Consider the following 19743-nt stretch of genomic DNA (forward strand, 5'->3'; position numbering starts at 1 on the left):
GAAACTGTTAAGGAACGCCGTTTTGACATCCATCTGCCAGATTTCATAATCGAAAAATGCAGCTATTGCTAACATGATTCTGACGGACTTAAGCATCGCTACGGGTGAGAAAGTCTCATCGTAGTCAACTCCTGGAACTTGTGAAAAACCCTTTGCCACAAGTCGAGCTTTATAAACGGTCACATTACCGTCAGCGTCCGTCTTCTTCTTAAAGATCCATTTGTTCTGAATAGCCTTGCGGCCCTCAGGTAGTATCTCCAAAGTCCACACTTTGTTCTCATACATGGATCCTATCTCAGATTTCATGGCTTCTAGCCATTTGTTGGAATCTGGGCCCACCATTGCTTCTTCATAATTTGCAGGTTCATTGTTGTCTAACAACATGATTGATAAGACGGGATTACCGTACCACTCTGGAGCAGCGCGTGATCTCGTCGACCTGCGTGGTTCAACAGAAACTTGAACTGGAGTTTCATGATCATCATCATTAACTTCCTCCTCAACCGGCGTCGCAACGACAGAGGTTTCACCTTGCCCTGCGCCACCATCCAGAGGGATGAGAGGTTCGACAACCTCGTCAAGTTCTATCTTCCTCCCACTCAATTCTCTCGAGAGAAACTCCTTCTCGAGAAAAGCTCCGTTTTTAGCAACAAACACTTTGCCCTCGGATTTGAGATATAAGTTGTACCCAACTGTCTCTTTTGGGTAACCTATGAAGACGCACTTTTCCGCTTTGGGTTCCAGCTTTTCAGGCTGAAGCTTTTTGACATAAGCATCACATCCCCAAACTTTAAGAAACGACAACTCTGGCCTTTTGCCATTCCACAGTTCGTATGGTGTCGTCTCAACGGATTTTGAAGGTGCCCTATTTAAAGTGAATGCAGCTGTTTTTAATGCATAACCCCAAAATGATAACGGCAAATCAGTAAGAGACATCATAGATCGCACCATCTCTAACAAAGTACGATTATGACGTTCGGACACACCATTACGCTGTGGTGTTCCAGGCGGTGTTAACTGCGAAACAATTCCACATTGTCTTAAGTGAGCACCAAACTCGAAACTCAGATATTCACCCCCACGATCAGACCGTAGGAACTTGATCTTCTTGTTACGATGATTTTCCACTTCACTCTGAAATTGCTTGAACTTTTCAAATGTTTCAGACTTGTGCTTCATCAAGTAGACATAACCATATCTACTTAAATCGTTAGTGAAGGTGAGAAAATAACGATATCCGCCGCGTGCCTCTACGCTCATTGGACCACACACATCGGTATGTATGATTTCCAACAAGTCACTTGCACGCTCCATTGTTCCGGAGAACGGAGTCTTAGTCATCTTGCCAATGAGGCATGGTTCGCACGTGTCAAGTGAATCGAAGTCAAGTGACTCCAAAAGTCCATCAGCATGGAGTTTCTTCATGCGCTTTACACCAATATGACCCAAGCGGCAGTGCCACAAAAATATGGCGCTATCATTGTTTACTCTAACTCTTTTGGTCTCAATGTTATGTATATGCGTATCGCTATCAAGATTCAATATGAACAATCCTATCACATTCGGTGCATGACCATAAAAGATGTTACTCATAGAAATAGAACAACCATTATTCTCAGACTTAAAAGAGTAACCATCTCGCAATAAACAAGATCCAGAGATAATGTTCATGCTCAACGCAGGCACTAAATAACAACGATTTAAGTTCATCACTAATCCCGATGGTAGCTGAAGTGACACTGTGCCGACGGCGATTGCATCAACCTTGGAACCATTTCCTACGCGCATTGTCACTTCGTCTTTCGCCAGCCTTCGTCTATTCCGCAGTTCCTGCTTCGAGTTGCAAATGTGAGCAACAGAACCGGTATCGAATACCCAGGCACTACTATGAGAGCTGGTTAAGTACACATCAATAACATGTATATCAAATATACCTGATTTTTCTTTGCCCGCCTTCTTATCTGCCAGATACTTGGGGCAATTGCGCTTCCAGTGACCCATACCCTTGCAATAGAAGCACTCTGTTTCAGGCTTAGGTCCAGCCTTGGGTTTCTTTCGCGGATTGGCAACAGGCTTGCCGCTCTTCTTCGAATTGCCCTTCTTGCCTTTGCCGTTTCTCTTGAAACTAGTGGTCTTGCTCACCATCAACACTTGATGCTCTTTACGGAGTTCAGACTCTGCGACTTTCAGCATCGCAAACAACTCGCCGGGAGACTTGTTCATCCCTTGCATGTTGTAGTTCAACACAAAGCCTTTATAGCTTGGCGGCAGTGATCGAAGGATTCTGTCAGTGATAGCTTCTTGCGGGAGTTCAATCCCCAGCTCAGCTAGACGGTTTGTGTACCCAGACACTTTGAGCACATCTTCACTGACAGACGAGTTTTCCTCCATCTTGCAAGCATAGAATTTATCGGAGGTCTCATACCTCTCGATCCGGGCGTTCTTCTGAAAGATAAACTCCAACTCCTGGAACATCTCAAATGCTCCATGACGCTCAAAGCGACGTTGAAGTCCCGGTTCTAAGCCATACAAGACTGCACATTGAACTATTGAGTAGTCCTCCTTACGTGCTAACCAAGCGTTCTTAACATCCTGATCAGCCGTAGCGGGTGGTTCATCTCCTAGCGCAGCATTAAGGACATAATCCTTCTTCCCAGCTTGTAAGATTAGCTTAAGATTACGAGCCCAGTCTACAAAGTTGCTTCCATCATCCTTCAACTTAGCTTTCTCTAGGAACGTATTAAAATTCAGGATGACTGTCGCGTGAGCCATGATCTACAACACAAATATATTCAAAGTGGACTTAGACTATGTTCAAGATAATTAGAGTTCAACTTAATCAAATTATATGCTAAACTCCCACTCAAAAAGTACATCTCTCTAGTCATTTGAGTGGTTCATGATCCACTTACACTATCCCAAGTCCGATCATCACGTGAGTTGAGTATAGTTTCAGTGGTAAGCATCCCTATGCTAATCATATCAACTATATGATTCATGATCGACCTTTCGGTCTCATGTGTTTCGAGGCCATGTCTGCACATGCTAGGCTCGTCAAGCTTAACCCGAGTGTTCCGTGTGCGCAACTGTTTTGCACCCGTTGTATGTGAACGTTGACTCTATCACACCCGATCATCACGTGGTGTCTCAAAACGACGAACAGTAGCAACGGTGCACAGTCGGGGAGAACACAATTTCGTCTTGAAATTTTGGTGAGAGATCACCTCATAATGCTACGGTTGTTCTAAGCAAAATAAGGTGCATAAAAGGATTAACATCACATGCAATTCATAAGTGACATGATATGGCCATCATCACGTGCTTCTTGATCTCCATCACCAAAGCATCGGCACGATCTTCTTGTCACCGGCGCCACACCATGATCATCCATCAATGTGTTGCCATCGGGGTTGTCGTGCTACTTATGCTATTACTACTAAAGCTACATCCTAGCAAAATAGTAAACGCATCTGCAAGCACAAACGTTAGTATAAAGACAACCCTATGGCTCCTGCCGGTTGCCGTACCATCGACGTGCAAGTCGATATTTCTATTACAACATGATCATCTCATACATCCAATATATCACATCACATCGTTGGCCATATCACATCACAATCATACCCTGCAAAAACAAGTTAGACGTCCTCTAATTTTGTTGTTGCATGTTTTACGTGGTGACCAAGGGTATCTAGTAGGATCGCATCTTACTTACGCAAACACCACAACGGAGATATATGAGTTGCTATTTAACCTCATCCAAGGACCTCCTCGGTCAAATCCGATTCAACTAAAGTTGGAGAAACCGACACTTGCCAGTCATCTTTGAGCAAAGGGGGTTACTCGTAACGATGAAACCAGTCTCTCGTAAGCGTACGAGTAATGTCGGTCCAAGCCGCTTCCATCCAACAATACCGCGGAATCAAGAAAAGACTAAGGAGGGCAGAAAAACGCACATCACCGCCCACAAAAACTTTTGTGTTCTACTCGAGAAGACATCTATGCATGAACCTAGCTCTGATACCACTGTTGGGGAACGTCGCATGGGAAACAAAAATTTTCCTACGCGCACGAAGACCTATCATGGTGATGTCCATCTACGAGAGGGGATGAGTGATCTACATACCCTTGTAGACCGTACAGCAGAAGTGTTAGAGAACGCGGTTGATGTAGTGGAACGTCCTCACGTCCCTCGATCCGCCCTGCGAACAATCCCGCGATCAGTCCCACGATCTAGTACCGAACGGACGGCACCTCCGTGTTCAGCACATGTACAGCTCGACGATGATCTCGGCCTTCTTGATCCAGCAAGAGAGACGGAGAGGTAGAAGAGTTCTCCGGCAGCGTGATGGCGCTCCGGAGGTTGGTGATGACCTTGAGACCGTGGAGGTATGTGGTCGGGCTGCCGTGGAAAAGTCGTCTCAAATCAGCCCTAAAACCTCCGTATATATAGGTGGGAGGGAGGGGGCCTTGCCTTGGGGTCCAAGGACCCTCAAGGGGGTCGGCCGAGCCAAGGGGGAGGACTCTCCCCCCCCCCAAACCGAGTTGGACTAGGTTTGGTGGGAGGGAGTCCTCCTCCCTTCCCACCTCCTCCTTTTTTTTTCTTTTCCTCTTGATTTTTCTTCTCTTGGCGCATAGACCACTTGTGGGCTGTCCCACCAGCCCACTAAGGGCTGGTGTGTCTCCCCCAAGGCCTATGGGCTTCCCCGGGGTGGGTTGCCCCCCCCCCCCCCGGTGAACTCCCGGAACCCATTCGTCATTCCCAGTACATTCCTGGTAACTCCGAAAGCCTTCCGGTAATCAAATGAGGTCATCCTATATATCAATCTTCGTTTCCGGACCAATCCGGAAACCCTCGTGACGTCTGTGATCTCATCCGGGACTCCGAACAACATTCGGTAACCAACCATATAACTCAAATACGCATAAAACAACGTCGAACCTTAAGTGTGCAGACCCTGCGGGTTCGAGAACTATGTAGACATGACCCGAGAGACTCCTCGGTCAATATCCAATAGCGGGACCTGGATGCCCATATTGGATCCTACATATTCTACGAAGATCTTATCGTTTGAACCTCAGTGCCAAGGATTCGTATAATCCCGTATGTCATTCCCTTTGTCCTTCGGTATGTTACTTGCCCGAGATTCGATCGTCAGTATCCGCATACCTATTTCAATCTCGTTTACCGGCAAGTCTCTTTACTCGTTCCGTAATACAAGATCCCGCAACTTACACTAAGTTACATTGCTTGCAAGGCTTGTGTGTGATGTTGTATTACCGAGTGGGCCCCGAGATACCTCTCCGTCACACGGAGTGTCAAATCCCAGTCTTGATCCATACTAACTCAACTAATACCTTCGGAGATACCTGTAGAGCATCTTTATAGTCACCCAGTTACGTTGCGACGTTTGATACACACAAAGCATTCCTCCAGTGTTAGTGAGTTATATGATCTCATGGTCATAGGAATAAATACTTGACACGTAGAAAACAGTAGCAACAAAATGACACGATCAACATGCTACGTCTATTAGTTTGGGTCTAGTCCATCACGTGATTCTCCCAATGACGTGATCCAGTCATCAAGCAACAACACCTTGTTCATAATCAGAAGACACTGACTATCATCGATCAACTGGCTAGCCAACTAGAGGCATGCTAGGGACGGTGTTTTGTCTATGTATCCACACATGTAAATGAGTCTTCATTCAATACAATTATAGCATGGATAATAAACTATTATCTTGATACAGGAATTATAATAATAACCATATTTATTATTGCCTCTAGGGCATAATTCCAACAGTGATATGTTCACGTGATTCCTTGAGTTTAATCATACGCGTTTGCGTGTATGATTAGTGTACGATTAAAACGAGGGCGTCATAGTAGAAACCTCCGCCGAGTGAGGACATCATCCACACTCGAGGGCTTAGCTACGAATCTGATTTCACCTAAGTTAAAATGGTTCCGAGTGAGGGCATGACCCACACTCGGATGCCAAGATGGACAGAACCATCATTGTTCACAAGAACTACCTTCATTATTAGCTGTGAACCTCATTTCGCCTCAATTAAAACCTCCTCCGGGTGAGGACATCATCCGCACTCGGGGGCTTACCTGCAAACCTCATTTCGCCTAAGTTAAAACGGTTTCGAGTGACGGCACGACCCGCAGTCAGATGATAAGATAGACAGGACCATCATTGTTCGCAAGAGCTACCTTCATTCTTAGCTCCGAACCTGATTTTGCCTATGTTAAAACCTGCGCCGAGTGAGGACATCATCCACACTCAGGGGCTTAGGTGCAAACTTGATTTTTCCTAAGTTAAAACGGTTCCGAGTGAGGGAACGACCCACACTTGGATGCCAAGATGGATAGGACCATCATTGTTTGCAAGAACTACCTTCATTCTTAGCTTTGAACCTCGTTTCGCCTAAGTTCAAACCTGCTCCGAGTGAGGACATCATGCACACTCGGGGGCTTTGCCGTGAACCCATTTTCTCCTAAGTTAAAACGGTTTCGAGTCAGGGCACGACCCACACTCGGACGCCAAGATGGACATGACCATCATTGTTTTCAAGAACTACCTTCCTTCTTAGCTACAAACCTAATTTCGCCTAAGTTAAAACCTGCTCCGAGTGAGGGCATCATCCACACTTAGGGACTTAGCTACGAACACATTTTTGCCTAATTTAAAATGGTTCCAAGTGAGGGCACGACCCCCACTCAGGCGCCAAGATGGACAGGATCATCATTTTTTGCAAGAAGTACCTGCATTCTTAGCTCCGAACCTGATATTGCCTAAGTTAAAAGCTGCTCCGAGTAAGGACATCATCCACACTCGGGGACTTAGCTGCGAACCCGTTTTCACCTAAGTTAAAATGGTTCGTGAAGGCACGACCTTCACTTGGACACCAAGATGGACATGACCATCATTGTTCGCAAGAACTACCTTCATTCTTAGCTGTGAACCTGATTTCGCCTAAGTTAAAACCTACTCCGGGTGAGGACATCATCCACACTCAGGGACACAGCCGTGACCTATCAATCGCCTAAGTACCTTGGTGCTCCCTGCGAGAACCTGCCAAACACTCGAAGACTCAAAAGTCAAATGAAGATAAGGCAAATAGAAACTACATTCTGTTCAAAGCACAAGTACGGATTGTAGGAGCCCCAAGCTCACTCAATGTTTATGGGTACATCAACCACTCGGCATAACGAGGCAAATCAAATTTGAAGTTTTTTTCCCGAGAATCACTCGGAGGATGATCGAACCACTCCTTCAATGAAGGTGTCGAGGTCGACTCCATCCGCAATCTGAGAGGCAGCCTCCATGAGCATCTCCATGAAGTCCTCAAACTTGGCATTCTTCCTGTTCGCGACCTGTAACATCCCAAAATTATAAATTTTGGAATGTTATAACAAATAAATAATTAGGATTTTTTTTGCTTGAAAGATGTGTGATTAATTGTTTCAAATTGAGTGGAAATTGAAAATTTTAAATAATTTAATGAGAGGGAATAAAATGACTTTCCCAAAATATTCTATTTTGAATCCCTATTCAATTTTTTAGTTTCAATATTTTCAAAACCCTCTGATAAAAAAATCAAATGAGAGGAGGAAAATGACACTCCAAAAACAAAAACAATGTCTTGATTCAAATTTTAAGTATTTGCAATTTATTTGAAATTTAAATTCCTTTTCATTTTAAAGTTATTGCAAAATATATATTTTTAAAGAATTTTATTTGGTCTTGAAAATATGAGAGCGACCATCTTCATCAAGTAATACCACGCAAGTTCACCTTGATCATATTTTTACCTATGGTTTTATTGCATTAGTTTCAACCTTCTTCACCCATTTCATGCAAGTAGGTACTTGGAAACTTTGGTTATTGAGTAGTATGTTATGATAGGCGACGCGGTTTGGTTGAGTGTTTATCATGAGTGTTGTGAGAAACTTAATAATCAACACCTGAAGACTCCAAGACTTGCAAGACCTCAGAACGAAATATACCTCTAGGTGAAGGAAGGTTCTGATGGGCTCCCTGGGATAAACCAGCGGAGGACCTGGGATGCATGGAGAAGAGCCATGACATCTTGCAGAAAGCTTCACCTAGGCTAAAAGAGATGGATGGATATTTCAAGACCCAAGGCTTACCTGCACAGCCACAAGTCATTATGGGCTCTGGCTTGGTTGGACAACATGGTGACTCTGGACAGGCGGTGCTACAAGATGTAGAAGAATGGTAGGATCGGATGGGCACCAACAGAGGCTCAGAGGAACCCGTTGAAAGACCATGTTTTGATCATCCGGTTCTCAAACACCTTGAAGTGCGAGGACTTCAACGGAGGCGATCAAATCTTGTGGGGAACGTGTGCAAAACTCTGCAGAGTACTCAAACCTAATAAATTAGCCGTGTCCACGATCATGGACAACTTGAGCCAAAGGAACTAAAACTATCAGGAATTCTCAACACCATTTATTATTGATGTGGGTAATATTAATAACTTGGGTATGCGAAATGGTTGGTGGACCCTTCTCATTAACAACCAACAATGTAGTAAGTTTTGCTTTTACCCTCTCTCTTGTTGTAGGAAAATTTGCTTTACGCAAAACTTCAACTACAATCCCACCTGCCATATATGCATGTGGTATAGATGATATTTTCACCCTCTCTTTTGTGACTTGCCGGCATATTCAATACGCTGACCTACACGGTTGCAATGTCTTATGGTGCAGATATTTTCTTCGATCAGTAAGAATACGATTCAGGGTTACGGTATGCACTCAACCTACTGTCGGTGTTTATTGGGACTCCACTCCCTTGACTGTTTCCGCTGAGATTTTGAGGTATATATCAATTTAACGTTATTTACATGTGATTGCACTTTGGTATATACATTGATGTACTGTGTGTGCCAGCATACTGATCCAGGGATGGCACACATACACAGAGGCTTGACTCGTTTTGAGTCGGATCGCTACAGATATGGTATCAGAGCACATGTTGACTGTAGGACGTGACCCTAGAAACTGGAAATTTCTTAGGAAAGGATCTCTCTAAAGTTTTATTTCCAAGAACATCCTTTACTTATCATCTCTTCTGATTTCATCAAATGTTCTCTCTCACCTCAAATAGTTAGACAATACCCTTTCTCCTTTGACCACATGAAGGATCAACTGAGTTCTACTTCAAAGTAAATAGGACTTCACGATGCATTTGAAGAATTGAAGCTGCACGAATTGAAGACTTTGAAGACCCGAAGAAATTCAAAGACCCTCAAGTGTTCCAATATTTATATGGCCATTAGGAGTCCAAACCCCTGTTATATACCCATGTTAGATACGATGATTTGTGCGCCGTCATTTGTGTGTGTTTTCCGACAGCCACAAATAAAACATATTCTCAAAAGTATTGTTTATGTGTATATCCCTCTTTCCCTCTCTCTCTAACCCATCTCATCCCAAAAACCTTGGACCCAATAGATGGCGTATGAAGCTGGACTTGTAATCTCTCGACCAATGACCCAGCTGGAAGCTGAAATATGGATTAAGAACATGGAGAACCACTTCGGGAGCAATTTGATTTCAAGGAAGTATGAAGTGGGACACGCTCTTCAGTAATTTACACAAGGTGCTGCAATTTGGTGGAAAATGCATCATGACATACAAGGATTTAGTGGAGCAGAAACCTGGGACGAATTCAAGAAGACTTTGTTAAGATATCGTCTTATTCAAAAGTGCTATGAAAGCCCGATGAAGAAGCCTTGTGCATGCAAGATCTGTGGAGAAATAGGACACACCCAGGAAGAACACAAGGAAGGATGCCCTCATTGTGAAGAGAATCACCCAGCGGAAGAATGCCCAACTAATCAGGTGACTTATTTCTTGTGTGAAGGAACCACCCACTACCCAGCCCAGTGTCACGTTTACGACAAGGTGCAACAAGTTGTCAAGCAACGGAAAGAAGTAGTGAACCAAACCCTTAAGAAGAAGATTCTAGAAGAACCTGTGATGAAAGAAAATATAGAAGACCCTGATGGACAGTGTCTACCCAGAATTTTCTCCAATGCCTGTTACTCATGTGGAGAAGAAGGACATTATTCACAGGATTGCACAAAGGAAAGCCAAGAGTGTGTGGGGAACTTCCCGACAGAAAAATTAGAGTTTGATCATCATGAAATAGAAGAACTGGCCAGAACGAAGAAGTCTAGAAAGAAGAGAAAGTACACTCGGACGAGTCAAATCTCTACAGATAAGGACATGAGTCATATCCCATGTTTTAAATGCAAAACCTTAGGTCACTATGCCAATATGTGCCTAGCAAGGAAGCAGAAAACCCAATGAGCAACAACAAACACCAAGAAGCCTCGAGACATGTCGAAAGTCATTTGTTTCCGGTGCAAGGAAGCAGGACATTATGCTACTAAATGTCCACAGGGGAAGAAAGCTAAAATGGAGTAGTTAAGTTTTGACAATGGCAATAAGTGTGACATGAAGCACTCTTGTTTTCATTAGATTATGGACTTGAATTGTGTAATGGAAGTCTCAGAGATTGTAATAACTTCATGGATCAATGGAATTTATGTGCCATGATTTCCTATGTTGAATTGTCTGAGTTGTTTCTCTATGAACAAAGTCTCTGACCATTTTCGAGGAATTGAGAAAATATTGTCTATGCAGGCTTGAGTATCTTCCATTTTAAGTGTGGTAGTAATCGGTAAACCCACATGATCCAAGGAGTAGGAATGTACAATGCATACCAAGCATCCAAATCCACTGAATACAATTGAAGGAAATACTGGATCACATCAAACTATGTGGCTGACAACATTTGTAACAAAGTACTTTTGAAGTTGGAATTTTGAGAATAAAATGAGGATGAAATGAAGGAATTATTATGAGGAACAAACACTTTTATTGGTAAACAGACCAATGGAAAGGAAAATGAGTTCAAGGAATACAACCTGTACAAGGATGCATCCCAATATTTTCATGAAGGTTGCCCCAAGCGCATGAAGGAATAAGCTATGATGGATTAGCAAACGTTTTCTTAGGAGGATACAAAAAACCCGAGAGTTGTGAAGAAACGATAGATGTTTGTTCAGCTTGCAGAATCATTGGATTTATCCGAACTTTGTTCGTGTACAAGAGAAATTCTGCAAATGCTTGTGAGTACGCCCAAGTGTTAGAATACGAGATTCACTAAACCTTATACAAGGTAATGATTTGGGTGCGGAATGGATTGATCACCATGACGACTTACTCTTATCATTCTCTTGCTATTCGGAATGGTAAATCTGAGAGACTTACCCATAAAGAGAGACGACGTTCTTTGAAGCTTTTGTTTAAGCCTTAGAATTGTATGATGAAAGCCCATGTACATGGCAATTGTTTCACGCGTAGGAAATTTTACGGTGAGGATGAAGCCAAGACCCTTCTCTCTGCAGGATAACCACAAATGATAGACCATCATGAGAATCATCGATAGGTAATTTAGAAGGGTCACGAGACTTGTCAGTTAAGAAGACCCAGTGACGGAAGAAACTTATATCAACAGAAGAGCACTCAATTTTGGTGGAAAACGATATGAATATAACGGAAGAGCATCACCAAAGGAGTTAGTATGAAGAATGTGAGGAGTCAGATGCCAAGACCTCAGAGGATTGTTAAAATTTGAGGGACCGGTAACTCTCATTTTAAGTGTGGTAGAACCCCACTTTGCAGGAGATTGGATTTATTAGAAGACCTCCAAAACCTAAACCTTTTCTTTCTAGCCTCTTCAAATCTCGAGGACGAGATTCATTTTAAGTCTGGTAGTTTGTAACATCCCAAAATTATAAATTTTCGAATGTTATAAAAAAAATTAGGATTTTTTTGCTTGAATGATGTGTGATTGATTGTTTGAAATTGAGTGGAATTTGAAACTTTTTAAAAACTTAATGAGAGGGAATAAAATGACTTTCCCAAAATATTCTATTTTGAATCCCTATTCAATTTTTTAGTTTGAATATTTTCAAAACCCTCTGATAAAAAAATCAAATGAGAGGAGGAAAATGACACTCCAAAATAAGAGACAATGTCTTGATTCAAATTTTAAGTATTTGCAATTTATTTGAAATTTAAATTCCTTTTCATTTTAAAGTTATTGCAAAAAAATATTTTTAAAGTATTTTATTTGGTCTTCAAAATATGTTCATGTTGTAGGAAATTTTATTCTGAAAATTTTGATATATAACATGTCTATATAAAATATTCTCTTAATTTCGTTTATATTTGTTTTCACTGTTCATTTTCACAAATAAAAAAAGGCACTATTCAGTATGGACAATGTGCATCGAAAAAAAAAAGATAGAAGGGTGGCCGGGTTTTTGCCTCATGCGGCCGGCCGAAGGCTATTTAGCCCATGGGCGCTTGGTTCCTCTTTCTCCACATTACGTATATGTTTGGTCCCACATTGCTTATCTATTTATCTTTAGACCTCCCTTTTACCTATAAATATATATCCATAGAAGCAATCAAAAATCATCTACTTCGGGTTAAATCAATCTTTTGGTTTAACTAGATTTATTAAATAAAAATATTTTCTTCTCTTCGGCGGGATTTCTCGAAGTGGTCTCGTGTTTGGAATTAGTTCTTACTATGCAATCTAAAGGTATTTCTCTTTGTATTTTTTTAATACTCCCGTAGTTTATTATTTCTAGACTAGTATTCCTACACTAGTATACGGTAGAGTAATTAGATTTATCAATTAGTCTCTGTATTTACACATTAGTCCTAGAATTCTTTTAGACATAGCACTTTTTTCCGTAAAACAGCTTGATCCTGATTTTTCAAATAGCCATAACTTTTTACTCGTTTATTCGAATTAGATGAAACCAACGCCTAGAGTTTCGTCTTCATACCAACTATCCGGTGAACCTATCATATCAGCTTTTTGAATTTTTCAAATTTCGAAATTTGTTTACACTCATATTCAAACTTTTTTTGATCATACCTTTTTATCTGTAACTCCGTTTTAGATGAATCCAATTGCGTTGGATTCGTATCAAAGTAATCTTCTCGTTTGTATCATTAGTTTTAACTTCTCAACTTATAATTTTGATCAAATCATATTTATCTATTAGTGCTCAAAAGTGTTCACATCGTTCTAAGTTGATTCAATGTTATTAAAGTATTTGTATCTTTTGATCCGCTATTTCAAATCTAGTAATAATTTTTTTTCTACATGTTCATATTGATCTCCTATATCCAGTAGCATCATTAGTTTCGACCTTTGAACCTTACAAATTTGAGCGATTCAAATTTATATTCGAACATTCATTTGATCTTACCTTGCAAACAGTAGCACATTTTCCATTGATTTCTTTTTCCCCTAAACACTCGTGTTATGTACTTTCAATTTATAACAACCATGCTCCAATTCATATACTTTTGACCTTTATGGAATTCAAATTCTGTTCATACTTCAATTCGCTATAACTTGCGTTGTAGTGCACCATTTAAATTAATTTTTAGTTTGCAACTGAATTCTTATGCACTATGTTATTTGTCATTCATGTTGTTCTCTGCATAGTTTGGATCGTCTTTCATAGTATCTCCACCCTAAGCGTATATATCAATAGTTCATTGTCCATTAACTCTTTTGATCTCATTCCTGCTCCTTCACTTTAGAACACACTTAGAACCCTTTTTTAAACCTTAGCGTGTTTTTCTTTTGCACCAAGACATGTTTTGTTCTTATGTTCTTTTGGTTCTTCCTTTTGGCATGGATGTTTATTGAATGGTATTCGTTTACGATAGATTGCTCAGAGTGTGACGAGTAGAATTATCAGGATTATGAGAGCGACCATCTTCATCAAGTAATACTAGGCAAGTTCACATTGATCATATTTTTACCTATGGTTTTATTGCATTAGTTTCAACCTTCTTGACCCATTGCATGCAAGTAGGTACTTGGAAACTTTGGTTATTGAGTAGTATGTTATGATAGGCACCCCTAAACCCTTGTTACTTTGGTCGGGTCGTTATTTTGCTATGCTCCTAGTAGACGGGTTTGGTTGAGTGTTTATCATGAGTGTTGTGAGGAACTTAATAATCAAGACCTGAAGACTCCAAGACTTGCAAGACCTCAGAACGAAATATACCTCTGGGTGAAGGACGGTTCAGATCGGCTCCCTGGATAAACCAGCAGAGGACCCGGGATGCATGGAGAAGCGCCATGACATATTGCGGAAAGCTTCACCCAGGCTCAAAGAGATGGATGGATATTTCCAGACCCAAGGCTTACATGCATAGCCACAACTCATTATGGGCTCTGGCTTGGTTGGACAACATGGTGACTCTGGACAGGCGGTGCTACACGATGTAGAAGAATGGTAGGATTGGATGGGCACCGACAGAGGCTCAGAGGAACCCGTTGAAAGACCATGTTTTGATCATCCGGTTCTCAAACACCCTGAAGTGCGAGGACTTCAACGGAGATGATCAAATCTTGTGAGGAACGTGTGCAAAACTCTGTAGAGTACTCAAACCTAATCGATTAGCCGTGTCCACGGTCATGGACAACTTGAGCCAAAGGAACTAAAACTATCAGGAATTCTCAACACCATTTATTATTGATGTGGGTAATATTAATAACTTGGGTATGAGAAATGGTTGGTGGAACCTTCTCATTAACAACCAACAATGTATTAAGTTTTGCTTTTTACCCTCTCTCTTGTTGTAGGACAATTTTCTTTATGCAAAACTTAAACTAGAGCCCCACCTGCCATATATGCATCTAGTATAGATGATATTTTCACCCTCTCTTTTGTGACTTGCCGGCATATTCAATATGCCGACCTACATGGCTGCAACGTCTTATGTTGCAGATATTTTCTTCGACGAGTAAGAGTATGATTCAGGGTTACAGTCTGCACTCAACCTATCATCGGTGTTTATTGGGACTCCACTCCCTTGATTGTTTCCGTTGAGATTTTGAGGTATATATCAATTTAATGTTATTTAAATGTGATTGCACTTTGATATATACATTGATATATTGTGTGTGCAAGCATACTGATCCAGGGATGGCACAGATACATAGAGGCTTGACACATTTTGAGTCGGGTCGCTACACGACCTTGAGGTTCTTTAGCCTCTCCTCATACACTCCCTTACAATGGATACGTACGAGTGAGAGTGTGATCTTGGCTCTGACTGAGGCTCTCAAATTCTTCCAAGATTGCACCCGGTTGGGTACCTCCTTCACTCAGTCGATGATGGCATGCATGTCCTTAGAGAATTCCTAACAAGGGGAAACTTCTCGATCGATCTCCAAGACACGTGAACTAAGCCACTTGAAGTAGACGAGCATCTGCTCGATGCGGTCCTCCAGTCGGAGAAGATCCAGAGTTGTGTTGTCCCTCAAAATCCCCCACGATGGGTCCAATTCCTTCTCAATCTTCCCGGTCTCCTCATAAACGTTGAAGTAGAACTCTAGACACAACTAAGTGATGGAAGAGATTAGATATCACTCGAAAGATGGCAAAGAAAATGCAAGAATCACTCAGGACAAGGTTGTACCTTTAAGCTTTTCACTCATGTCCTTGCCAAAGTCTTCAACGAACTGCTCTAGTTCGAGATTCTTGGTCGTGACATGCTTGAGCTTAGACGCCCACTCGACATAGTGCTTCTTCAGTTCAACAAGCTCCTCAGCGGACTTCTTCGTGGCAACCTCCACGGTCTACTTCTCTTCCTCTAGTTTCGCGACCGACTTCAACTTGTCATCGGCCGCCTTAATTTTTTGATTGGCTTCCTTCCAAGCGGATGACAGCTTGGTGTCCTTCTTCTCAAGGGCTTCCTTCATGGTGTCTGAAGAATACAAGTCTTAAGCCTCTTAGTAAGCTGATAGTTTTCGCTACGGACATCTGATAAAATAATCTCAGTCGGACGGGAAGAAAAACCAAATGCCGAGGCAATCGGGTGTGAAGTGTTTACCTCCGAGTAAGCGTTTGTCCTGCTCCAAGTGAGCATTCTTGTTCTTATCAACTTCAAGACTGAGGCACAGATCCTGCACCTCCTTCTCCATGGCATCATAATGGCTCCCAAGCTCACAAATGTTTTGCCAGCACAAGACACAATTAATCAAACTTCCGCAATGGAAACTCTAAGACTACCGCCGACTGCTTCAGTCGGCGACAGTCTCGTAGACTACACCTAGTGGGTGTGCTCAGCGTGCCCCCACTAGAGAGATAAATAGCAAGATAAAGGGTTATATTCCCTCATAGTCTATGTCAAATCGAATAGAAACTAAGACTACCGCCGACTGCTTCAATCGATGGCAGTCAGGGGACTACACCCAGTGGGTGCTCCCAGCGTGCCCCCACTAGAACAGAACACCCAGTGGGTGTGTCGGGTTTGCCCCACACAAACCCACTCCGGAAACAAAACAAAAAAATACATGGAGAGGAAAAACCCTCGAACGAGAGAACTTCTGCACCGTCATCACTCGGCAAGTGAAGAAATGCATGAACAACCCCCAATGGGGATGAGAGCCAAGGAAATTCTCACACAAAGACACAAAGGCAGCCAGGAACGAGATGGCGTTGGGGGAAGATGGTGGAGTTGAGCACCGTAAAAACAAGAAAAGCATGAAAAAAGGGGGTGTGGGCATGGAAAAACTCACTTGACGTGAGTGACGAGGAGCACTTGCTCGTCTCCTCGCATCGCAGGCTCCTGCTCGCCCTCCTTTGGCAGGAGCCAGCTCCCCGCGACCATGAAACCCTGGCTCTCTAGATCCAATAGGTTTTTCATGACACGAGACGACAACTAATCACCTTGGATCCAGCGCGAGGGCAATGCCCTAGCAATCGAGGAAGACCCGCACGAGCTCTTCTTTGCTCGCTCGGCCTTCACGGTCGTGTTCCACGTCATATTGCTCAGCAGGATGGTCGAGGCATGTGGTGGCTAAAGGCGGAGTGGTGGAGCGCTCGAGCGGAGTGGCGAAGCTAGAGAGGAGAAGGAAACACTAGATCTGAGAAAAACTCTCTCTCTCCTTCCAAATCATCCTTTTATACACTATGAAGGGGATCTCCATCCGTCAATCACCATTCAAGGGGAGATCTGCGAGGTCCCTTGGACAACACACGAGGTCTTGTCTTGTCGTTGGAGGGGCCCGCCGGCTGCGAGGTTGATACGTCTCAAACGTATCTATAATTTTTGATGGTTTCACGCTGTTATCTTGTCTTCTTTGGTTGTTTTATGTACCTTTTATATCTTTTTTGGGACTAACTTATTAATTCAGTGCCAACTTCCAGTTCCTGTTTTTTCCGTGTGTTTGACTCTTTTCAGATCTGATTTTGGAACGGAGTCCAAACGGAAGAAAAACCCCGAAATGATTTTTTCCCGAGCGGAAGAAGATCAGGGGGCTTTTGGGCCAAGCTAGGTGGGCTCCACGGAGCCCACAAGCCCCCACTCCGCCACCAGGGGGAGGCGGCGGTGGGCAGGCTTGTGGCCTCCCTGGCCGCCCCCTGACCTAGATCTTTGGCCTATAAATTCCCAAATATTCCGCAAAAAATCAGGGGAGCCTCGAAAATACTTTTCCGCCGTCGCAAGCTTCCGTTTCCGCGAGATCTCATCTGGAGACCGTTCCCGGCGCCCTGCCAGAGGGGACTTTGGACTTGGAGGGCCTCTTCATCATCATCATCGCCCCTCCAATGACTCGTGAGTAGTTCACTTCAGACCTACGGTTCTGTAGTTAATAGCTAGATGGCTTCTTCTCTCTCTTGGATCTTCAATACAAAGTTCTCGATGATCTTCAAAGAGATCTATTCGATGTAATCTTCTTTGGCGGTGTGTTTGTCGAGATCCGATGAGTTGGGGATTTGTGATCAGATTATCTATGATATATATTTGAGTCTTTGCCGATTTCTTATATGCATGATTTGATATCCTTGTAAGTCTCTCCGAGTCTTGGGTTTTGTTTGGCCAACTAGATCTATGATTCTTGCAATGGGAGAAGTGTTTGGTTTTGGGTTCTACCATGTGGTGACCTTTCCCAGTGACAGTAGGGGCAGCAAGGCACACATCAAGTAGTTGCCATCAAGGGTAAAAAGATGGGGTTTTTATCATTGGTTTAAGATTATCCCTCTACATCATGTCATCTTGCTTAAGGTGTTACTCTGTTCTTATGGACTTAATACACTAGATGCATGATGGATAGCGGTCGACGTGTGGAGTAATAGTAGTATATGCAGACAGTATCGGTCTACTTGTTTTGGACGTGATGCCTATAGAAATAATCATTGCATAGATATCGTCACGACTTTGCGCGGTTCTATCAATTGCTCGACAGTAATTTGTTCACCCACCGTCTACTTGCTTTCATGAGAGAAGCCACTAGTAAACACTACGGCCCCCGGGTCTATTCACATCCATCGTTTACACCTACGCTTTTACTTTGCTTTGTTACTTTGTTGCTTTTAGTTCTCACTTGGCAAACAATCTATAAGGGATTGACAACCCCTTCATAGCGTTGGGAGCAAGTTTTTCTGTTTGTGCAGGATCTTGAGATACTCCTCCATCGGATTGATACCTTGGTTCTCAAACTGAGGGAAATACTTACCACCGCCGTGCTACATCACCCTTTCCGCTTCGAGGGAACACCAACGCAAGGCTCCAAGGCCACGGGGGAAATCCTTTTCATACTTGCCTAGGAAGTCCCTTAAGGCGTAGCCACAACAGAAAGATCAAGCCAAGTATTCTCCCGTCGACGTGCATATTTCTGGCGCCATTGGAAGGTCTTTTGTTGCAGCAGCAGAAGTATTTCTGGCGCCATTGCCAAGGATACACAGCAGACATCAGGCATCACGTGGACTCCTTGAAATCCCTATTCCCTCTTAATTCCATCCTAATAAAATGCCCACTGCTTCTAATTGAGTATAACCACTTTGGTTATTTTTCATATAACAAAGATGTCCTAGAAAACTGAAACCCTATTTTAGTGCACTTTTATATTCTACCTTGTTGTATGCTTATTGTGATTGCTTTCAACGGTAGTTGACGAAGTAGATGGAGTGCTTGGAGTTTGGCCAGAAGCTTTTGAAGACCTTGAAGATTTTGTTGAGCCACACAAGCAACCCCTTGAACATCTTGATAAAACTATTTATATGCATGTCATATAGCACTTTATTTCGTTGAATTGAAAATCATGATGATGATGTGGTCAGAACCTTGCTAGGATTGTCTCCGATGCACTTCTTGTTGATACTTGCATTGTGCATGACTTTGTGTTCCGTTGGGAGTCATGTGGGTCTGAAGTAGTTAGGTGCTAGTAGTTGTTGTGCAAGTCGGACGGGGATATGCATCAAGATGGATAACAAATATTTTACCAATGACTTTAGAAACCCCATCGATGCCACTAATGCCCGAGGTAGGTGTTGAGCTAGGTAACCACTTGATAAAGAATTGGTGTACCGAGGCAAGTGAGTGTGTTGCTTTCAAAAAGAGATTGATTTAAGTTGGGATCATTACTCCAACCTTACATGTACGTGTTGGAGAATGTTGCATGGGAAACAAAAAAAATCCTATGCACACCAAAGATCTATCTATGGAGATGTATACCTATGAGAGGGGGAGTGCATCTACATACCCTTGTACATCGCTAAGCGGAAGCGTTAAGAAACAGAATTGTTGTAGTCGTATGTCTTCGTGATCCAATCACGATTCGTCCCAATCTAGCACCAATGGACG

Source organism: Hordeum vulgare, chromosome 1H (genome assembly GCF_904849725.1).
Source record: "Hordeum vulgare subsp. vulgare chromosome 1H, MorexV3_pseudomolecules_assembly, whole genome shotgun sequence".
Classification (NCBI taxonomy): domain Eukaryota; kingdom Viridiplantae; phylum Streptophyta; class Magnoliopsida; order Poales; family Poaceae; genus Hordeum; species Hordeum vulgare.